This window comes from Delphinus delphis, chromosome 12 (assembly GCF_949987515.2).
Source record: "Delphinus delphis chromosome 12, mDelDel1.2, whole genome shotgun sequence".
NCBI classification, from domain to species: Eukaryota; Metazoa; Chordata; class Mammalia; order Artiodactyla; family Delphinidae; genus Delphinus; species Delphinus delphis.
In genome coordinates, this window is record NC_082694.2 from 52,633,258 (window position 1) to 52,641,896 (window position 8,639).

Below are 8,639 nucleotides of genomic sequence, written 5' to 3' on the forward strand. Positions count from 1 at the left end.
CTGCTCTCCCAAGAATCTCACCCTATTCCCTACCTACATGGCACCGATCCAGCAGGGATATTTCTGGAAGGGACCGGGGGCTCTTAATCTTTGAAGCTCATTTGAGAAGGTCCCTGCAGGCTTCACAGGTATGAGTTGAAGAGAAGAGAAAGCATGGGTGGCACCCTGAGACGCTAAGCCTTGCTGTTCCTTTTCCCCCCTTAGTTTCCCCACATTTTATATAAAAATAATCTGCATAATGAACCTTCAGGACTGTTATACTAAGTGAAATAAGCCAGTCACAAAAACACAAACACCGTGTGATTCCATTCTTGAAGTTTCTAAACTAGTCAGATTCATAGAAAACAAAACTAGAAGAGGGTGAGGTGAGGGATTCGTGTTTAATAGGCATAGAGTTTGTGTTCTGCAAGATGAGAAAGTTCTAGACAATGAACAATGTGAACATATTTAACAATACTGAACTGTACACTTAAAATGGTCAAGGGGGTAAATTTATGCTTTTTTTAACCATAATACAAAAATAAATGTCAAGAAAAAGTAATACACATAAGAAGAATTTTTTTGGTATAAGTCTGTGTCACCACCGAAATACAAAATAAACGTGTTTTTCCCTTGCATCCTGTAAGAGGGGTGGAGATATTTTTCAGGAGTTTTTGGAAGCCATTGGAAAGCAGAATAAGGATAGGCGAAAAAAGCAGCGGAGAACTGAGGAACCAGGCACATTTTCTCATTTTCCTAGGGTGGCTGAGTACTGTGCACACAGACTTTGAAACCAAATATCAGGCCTAACAGTTAAGAAATTCAAACAAAAATTGCAAATCCCTCTAGGGAACCATTTCTTGGTGCTGGTGGGTTTCAGGAATGAGTTGATTTTGTATCGGGCTTCTCCAGCCAGCCAATCCTAATGGACACAATTCCTAATGGAATTGTCTTAACGCAGAATTCAAATTTGTGAGACACAGTTCTCTCTTAATTAGCAATAAGCTTACTCACCTCCCTTGGGACTGGAGTGGGAGAAGAAACAGGTGCTTTGATGGCTTTCAGGTGCCGAAAACCATGCACTGCCAGAGCAAGGAGAAACCTCTGAGTCCTCAGCTGTGCTTGCCAGTCACAAATCAACACCTCCAAACCAAAGAGAACATTTCAGCAAGGTTGAGCTTATGAAATTAACTTCTTAGGTGTTAAAAAAGAAAGTGGCAAGGTAAAGTGTCAGTCAAGAACACATCAACCCTATTAACATAGATCCTTCTCATGGCCAGCCTACCCATGTTTCTAATTGGGACTTTTGCCCTCTAAGCGAAAGGTCCCAAGCTAAACTAAACAACCACGCAGACTTTGTGGAAATCCCAGTGAGTAACTTTGAAGAATCTGGGATTTTGGCAGTGAGAGGTTCGCTAAAAGCCTATATAATTCTCGGAAGGATTGGAGCCAGCAGAGCTGAGGGGCCCAATGACCTCTTAAGATTTCTTCTAGAATTCAGTTCAACAACCTTTGCAGGAAGGAGCTAAGAGTGTAACCCAGATGCAGGCTTGTGGCTAGAGCGTCCCATTTTACTTTTTAAAGCCCATGGAGAACCAAAGGAGAAAAGCTTTAAAAGATGATGGCAGGGAGAGATGGATCCCAGGATTTAGTGTCTCTAGAGACCTTGATGTTTTGGCCACAGAGGGCAGCAGAGGGCACTGCTAGGCAAAGCACCCAAGCTGCTTAAAATGGGAGCAAACTGCCCATCTCCCAGCAAATCTTCCTACCTTCTCCCAACTATAGACCGAACTGCTTGGTGACAAAGGCTGTGGCAGCAGGGAAACACCCATCTTGTTTTAACAAGGAACAAGACTGGGTCTGTAGCTTCCTCTCCTCTATAGAGCACACCCCTAGGAGGATGGGATAGACACAATGAGTTAAGTTACAAACTTGATAGATATCAGGCACCTGGGATGCAGTGTGCAGATGGAAGAAATAAGACCTCAGTAATCCGTTAAAGTAACAGTATGGTCCAGGATGTGGTTGGAAATTATGTTGGAATGGTAGGATCTCCCAGGAGAAGAGATATTGGAAGGCTGGGCTATTTCTTTAGTATTTTACAACTTTCAGTGCATTATCATAGATCAGGGCTGAAACTCAGGTGAGGCAAGAGAGGCTCTCAGAGTCATGCAAGACCCCGCACTAGTCTTGGTGCTACCAGGTATGTTATCTCAAGGATTACCCATCTGGCCCTCATCTGGCCAATTAGTTGTTTGGGGGCTGGGAGAGCCTGCAGGCTTGGGAGCAGAGATGGGAGGAAGGGCAATCACAGAGGCCATGGCTCTTTCTCTGTTGAAATAACACTTGAAATAACAAGTAACACTTGCATGTTACTCCCTCCAAACAAACCAACTCTTTTTTTTTTTTTTTTTTTTTTATGGTACGCAGGCCTCTCACCATTGTGGCCTCTCCCGTTGCGGAGCACAGGCTCCGGACGCGCAGGCTCAGCGGCCATGGCTCACAGGCCTAGCCGCTCCGCGGCATGTGGGATCTTTTCGGACCGGGGCACGAACCCGTGTCCCCTGCATCGGCAGGCGGACTCTCAACCACTGCGCCACCAGGGAAGCCCCAAACCAACTCTTAAGTTGTGACTTTACAAAAATCTATCCTCACGCTTCCCGTCACTGAACTCCAGCACCAGAAAACCATACCCTACCCCTCCCGTGTCTGGCTTCAGGCCAAAGCTATGGGATAGTTCACACAGACATATGCCATATCTAACATTAAATGTTGTGACTTTTGACACCCCCAATCCAGAATCTGTCATCTTTCAAAAAGAGTTCTGTGGTTTTTATGGAGGAAAGGGTCAAGCTTTTTTTCCTACTTGTATTCCTAAGTGCTTATTGATAAGAAGGATCCAGTTTTAAAGAACCACAGATTCCCCAACGTCTCAAGACTGGATAATCAATGCCTTAGAGACTAATGGCTTCCATTTCTAGGTCTAGGGATGAGGTTTTTGCCCATGAAAGGTCCTGTCTGTCTATCATGCTGTCCTTAAACTAGTAGCAAAGGAGTCATTGGTCCATGGCTACCGTGTATCCTGCTTCAGGGCATCAAGCTGGTGGAAGAGGAAGAGCCAGTGGCTCCCTTCCCTCCAGGAGCAGACAGTCTATTTGTGCACACCCTGCATTTCCAGATAATGAGACACACGTTTACTCACTTTTCAAGGCTTCTGAAATCAATAAGAATCTTTTAATGTAGTAACGATTCCCGTTTTCTCCCCAGAACTATTTTTAAATTGATATATACAATTTATATATTCTTAAATTTTTTTTAATACAAGAATTGAGAGAAAAATCATAGAGGCTGAACAATAAGTGCTGTAAGAATTTGGTGATGGAGGGTGGGAGGGTGGAGAGACCGAGTGAAAAAGTCGAAAAAGCTAGAGTCGCAGCCATGGAAGCAGCTAGGGCCCAGAGAAGCCCCACCTAGGCTGGCCCATCTGCCAGGCTGGTGGGTGCCATTGCCAGGGTGGTAAACTCACACACACGTGGGAGGAACAGCCGATAGAAAGGACACACCAGCCCCACCTTAGAGACAAAAAGGCACAAGCAGAAATGAAGGTGCTACTGTCACTAAAAATGATGATATTGGTCGCCAAACAGCACTACCCTGGAGCCTGCAGAACTAAGAATGACACAGAGTGGGGATCAGAGACACCCTCCTCACTCCTGTAGTGTGGCCTTGGCCTATCACCGGGTGTTAAAATGGGACTTTTTCTAGCTCAGTTTCAACTGAGGTCCCAAGACAAGAGGAACCAACTCCCCTTCCTTCCAAAATACAGAACGGGAGAAAGCTTTCTGAAGATGGTTTTGCGTGCTTTAGCCGACGCTGACCTCAAGGGAGTGCCTGGATTGATATGGGTGAGGAGACGTTGGGTCTTGAGGGTAGAGTTGTCAACGTCATGGAATTCCCCCTTCCCGTACCACGGAGGAAAGGAGGACCCTCCTGACCACTCTCTCCAGGTCTAGTGACTGGGGCTTCCTGGGGACCATGTACTGAGGTTGATACCTGTCCCCTAGAGCTTGAGGGACACAGGGGATTGCCCATGGGTGAGAGGCTGGCCGAAGTGGCCTGTTGCAGCCAGGAGGAGGGCCGGGTTCGAAAGTTCCTCCCTCTCACCTACATCATGGCGACGGTGCATGTTGCAGTTTGGATTCCCTGGAAGCCAGCGTGAGGGGGAGGTGAGCATAGAGGGAGGTTTACTAAGGAGTGGTCTTGGAATCAGCACCTGTGGGAGGAAAGGGAAGGAAGCAGAACTGGGCAGAGGGAGAAGTGGAGCCTCAACAAAGAACTCATCCAATCCGCCCCCCACCCTGCCCCAGGAACCTCTGAAGCTGGAATGGCCCTTCAGAGTTGCCCCACGGTGAGGTGGAGGGGCCAGGACTTTATACCTCTGCACTGATCAGCTGTTGGTGCTGGCTGCCCTTGGGGAAGAGGTATGACCTTGGGCAACGGCACCTGGGGGAGTATGCCCTTCTTTTCTGAAGGGGGATCTGGGCAGCCATCACTAGGGGATCTGGGCAGCCGTCACTAGGTCTATTACCTTGCCCACTGTTTACAGATTGGATGTGGAATCCACAGCTTAACCATCTAGGATTTTAAAGAGGGTACTGTCCAAATGCACTTCTTCAAGGAGATCTCAGCAGAAGAAAGTGGAAGTACCACTGAGGAAGAAACTCTGGGAAGATCACAAGTGGCCAGCTGCAGGAGCCATGAGGGCTGCAATTAGAGGGGACCGTTGGGGAATATCCAACAAACACACAAAGATAACGAAAGGGGGAACAGCTGCCACAGGGAATTACACCCATGTTAGTTAAAAAAAAAAAAAAGACTTTTCCTCCCTCCTATACTAGAGAGACAAAGGTAAGGTAGTAGGGGGATGGGAGTAAATGTGCCAGGTGAGGAATATCTTAGTATCCTCAGTACCTAGCAGGGCACCTGGCATAAAATGGGCACTCAGTAAATGCTGACCAAATGAATACATGAATGTATGAACGGACAAACAAATGAATCTATTAAGTCAAGATTCTACGTTGCAAGCAACAGACACCATCTATCCTCCGTCCACACAGGCTTCCAGGCTGAAGGAGGTCTGAGCTGAGGAGGACAGAGCTTTAACTTGGGATGAAGCTTGGAGTTTTTATTATTACACTGGACTCAGACTATTATTTTGTACGAGCAAAGGAATTTCCATTTTTACTGCTTAAGAGTGACTGGAAAAGTCTTCGGACCTAAAGGAGGTTTTACTCAAAATAGGAACTAAATAGTCCATCAGAAGTTTAATGGAAGAAAATAATAATGTTACCTTGTAATTGTACCATACAAATCCCACTTGTGGGGTACCCTGGTGGCGCAGTGGTTGAGAGTCCGCCTGCCGATACAGGGGACACGGGTTCGTGCCCCGGTTTGGGAGGATCCCACATGCCGCGGAGCAGTTGGGCCCGTGAGCCATGGTCACTGAGCCTGCGTGTCCAGAGACTGTGCTCCGCAACGGGAGAGGCCAAAACAGCGAGAGGCCCGTGTACCACCCCCCCAAAAAAAATCCCACTTGTTCAACATAACTGTTTTAGGGGTCTTTGGGTCCCTTCAAAGCTGTGCATGTGGATGACATCAAAAGCCACAGTAATATTGGAGACTCATTGGAAGAGAGTCAAGAGGTGGCCCAGAAAAAGAAAGTGGGCCCAGGAGGCAGTGGCAAAGGTACTGACCCAATTTTGAAGGAGGACTTAACTATGGAAATCACAGGAAGTGCTGTAGAAGGCTAGGAAGAAAATGGCAGCAACAGAGAGAACTTGTGGAAAATGCTCCAGGGACCCCCAGAAATAAGTGATAGGGAGGCTGCAAGAGGGAGGGACATCTTAAAGCAAGAGTCAGCCAAACGGGGCAAACAGAGGCCAGGGTTAGCCAAATGCACCACACATTTTCTTAATTCATTCATGGTAATGGACATTCTTCTTTCTTCTTAGCCCCTTGGCATCTAAACCTTAGCATCTTTCTATGTTTGGGGAGTTCCTCATTTACCTTGTGAAGCAAAGCCTGCTTTTCACTATAGAAAGTAAAAATGCCAGATGCCCTAGGCCTCCCTGGAACTCAGGATATGGACATGAGACTCAGGTTCTTTGAATCAGACACATCTGCCCAGACTTTGAATCTAGTGGTTGAGGGAAGCGGGCACCTTGCAAACTGGGTGCCACCTCGGTGACAGCATCTTGACGCCAGCAGTGCTGGCATCGGCACCCAGAGTCATGAGTTCGTGCAAACTACAGGCATCTGCAGCGGCAGCTATGGTTCCAGTTTGAGGCTTTGTTTCTGGTTGCTGTACCTCTGTGGCTGGCTCTCCAACCCTCCCAGAGATTTTGTGAGGTACCCAGAACTTTTTAATGAACCATTTCTCCTCAAATTAACTAGAGATCATTTCTGTTACTTGCAGCTAAAAATCTTGGCTGATGTACTCATTCGTTCATTCACTTATTCATTCATATGCAGTATTTACTTGATCAGCATCTCCTGACTGTTCAGTGTGTGCCAGGCACCCTGCTAGGCATTGGTAATACCAAGAGCAAAGAGACATATTCCACTCCTCAAGGAACCGACAGTCTGGTATGAGTTTCTTGAACAACTAATTTTCTATCTCTGGGCCTCAGTTTCCTTTTCTTTAAAGTGAGAGGGGGGCTTCCCTGGTGGCTCAGTGGTTAAGAATCCACCTGCTAATGCAGGGGACACAGGTTCGAGCCCTGGTCTGGGAAGATCCCACATGCCGCAAAGCAACTAAGCCCGTGCACCACAGCTACTGAGCCTGTGTTCTACAGCCCACGAACCACAACTATTGAGCCTGTGTGCCACAACTACTGAAGCCCACGTGCCTAGAGCCTGTGCTCCGCACCAAGAGAAGCCACTGCAGTGAGAAGCCCGCGCACCTCAACGCAGAGTAGCCCCCGCTCGCCTCAACTAGAGAAAGCCCGTGCGCAGCAACGAAGACCCAATGCAGCCCCCCAAAAAAAGCATAAATAAAATAAGTTAATAAAGTGAGAGGGTTGGATCTTTAGAATTCTTTAAGCTCTGCCATTTGATAGTCTACGCATCACTGAATTACATGGTGGTCTCTGCCCCGTTAGCCTAGGCTGGCAGAGAAGTGAGGCCATCTCTGGGCTGCTTAGGGTTAGGCCATAGACTGTATCCTCAGGGCTTCCATTTCCTACATGGGAAGATAACCATTCTGGGCATCTTGTCTAGGCAGATGCTCTGCTAAAATGTGAGTTAGCAGGAGTTGGTCTCCAGCATCTTCCTGCCTCACATTCTCTTGATCTCCTTGTTCTCCTGCCATCCTCAGAGCACTCCTGTGGCAGACAACGGAGCACCAGCAATGTCTATGAGGGGGCTTAGACACAGATCATAGTTACATCTGGCCCACTCTCCAGGTTTAAATCTTAGAAAAGGAAAATGGGAGCAAAGGGCCTCACAACCTCAGAAATGGCTTTCCTTCCAAGTCATTACCATGTGTTCCCAGCAAACCCCCTGCAGATCCAAGAAGTAGTTAGAGATAGCAAGAGACAACCGAGGCTTTGGAGCTAAGCTAATTGAGAAGGATAGTTACATGGTATTTAAGGGACCTGGACGCTGCAGAAGTTTGATTTTGAAATATATGAATACACAAAGAATGAGGGAAATTTTTGCCCCCTTAGGATTTCCAGTGGCTGTGCAAAGGCCTTTTCTATCTGCACGATTCTGGGGTCTGGAGTTGGGTCCTTCTGTAGTGTTGGTGTTAGAGGGGAGAACTTCAGGGGCACCTTCTAAAGCACACATTAACACGCCCCCCAAATACACCCGCACGTACACACATATACATGCACGTGTACCTCCCCAGGTGCCAAGCCGAGAAATAAGTTCCCCATACAAACCTCATTTTAAACGTTTCATTTCTCTCTAGTGCATACCTCTGTCTTTGCCCTTTGAAGAAAACCAGGGATGCAATGCTGAGAATGTGCCTGTAAATACTTAAGATTTTAAACTCTGAGGATTTTCTCTTGGTCTCACTCAGAAAATTGTAGTCTCTGATGCTTGAATGCTGGGGTCGCAAGCCTTGCTGTGGTCAACGTGCTCAATGATCTACCCCAATAGAAGGAAGAGGAGGCACAGCTGTTTTAAAGCTTTTGGACAATGCGGCTTGGCAGGCCCTATCTTAATTGTTATTTTTATATCATAGCAGATTAGCCTTCTTAATTATTCTGTCTTAGGCTAAATTAAAGAAGTTTCTGATCAGATAGCAATTTATGATAGAGATGCCTTCTGACCTAGAAAAATGCTGATGGTAAAAAGCTCTAAGTAAATGACTCCAAGGCAGAGAGCCCAGAGTTCATTGTGTACGAGAGCATTACAAAGAGAAGCTCATCTGCCTGAGGTTTAATAATTAAGGCCAGAATTAGAAATGTACTGGAAAGACCCATAGACAATTCCGCACTGACTTTACCTGTTTAGAGTGGAAAGCGTTTTAGAAGTTTTAAAACGTAATAAAATGATAGTGTTCACAAAATGCAAGTTGCCAAATTCCCTCTTCAAATTCCATTGCACTTGAGGCATCATCCTCGTTGGCTGTGTGTATTCTAACCTTTGTTTAA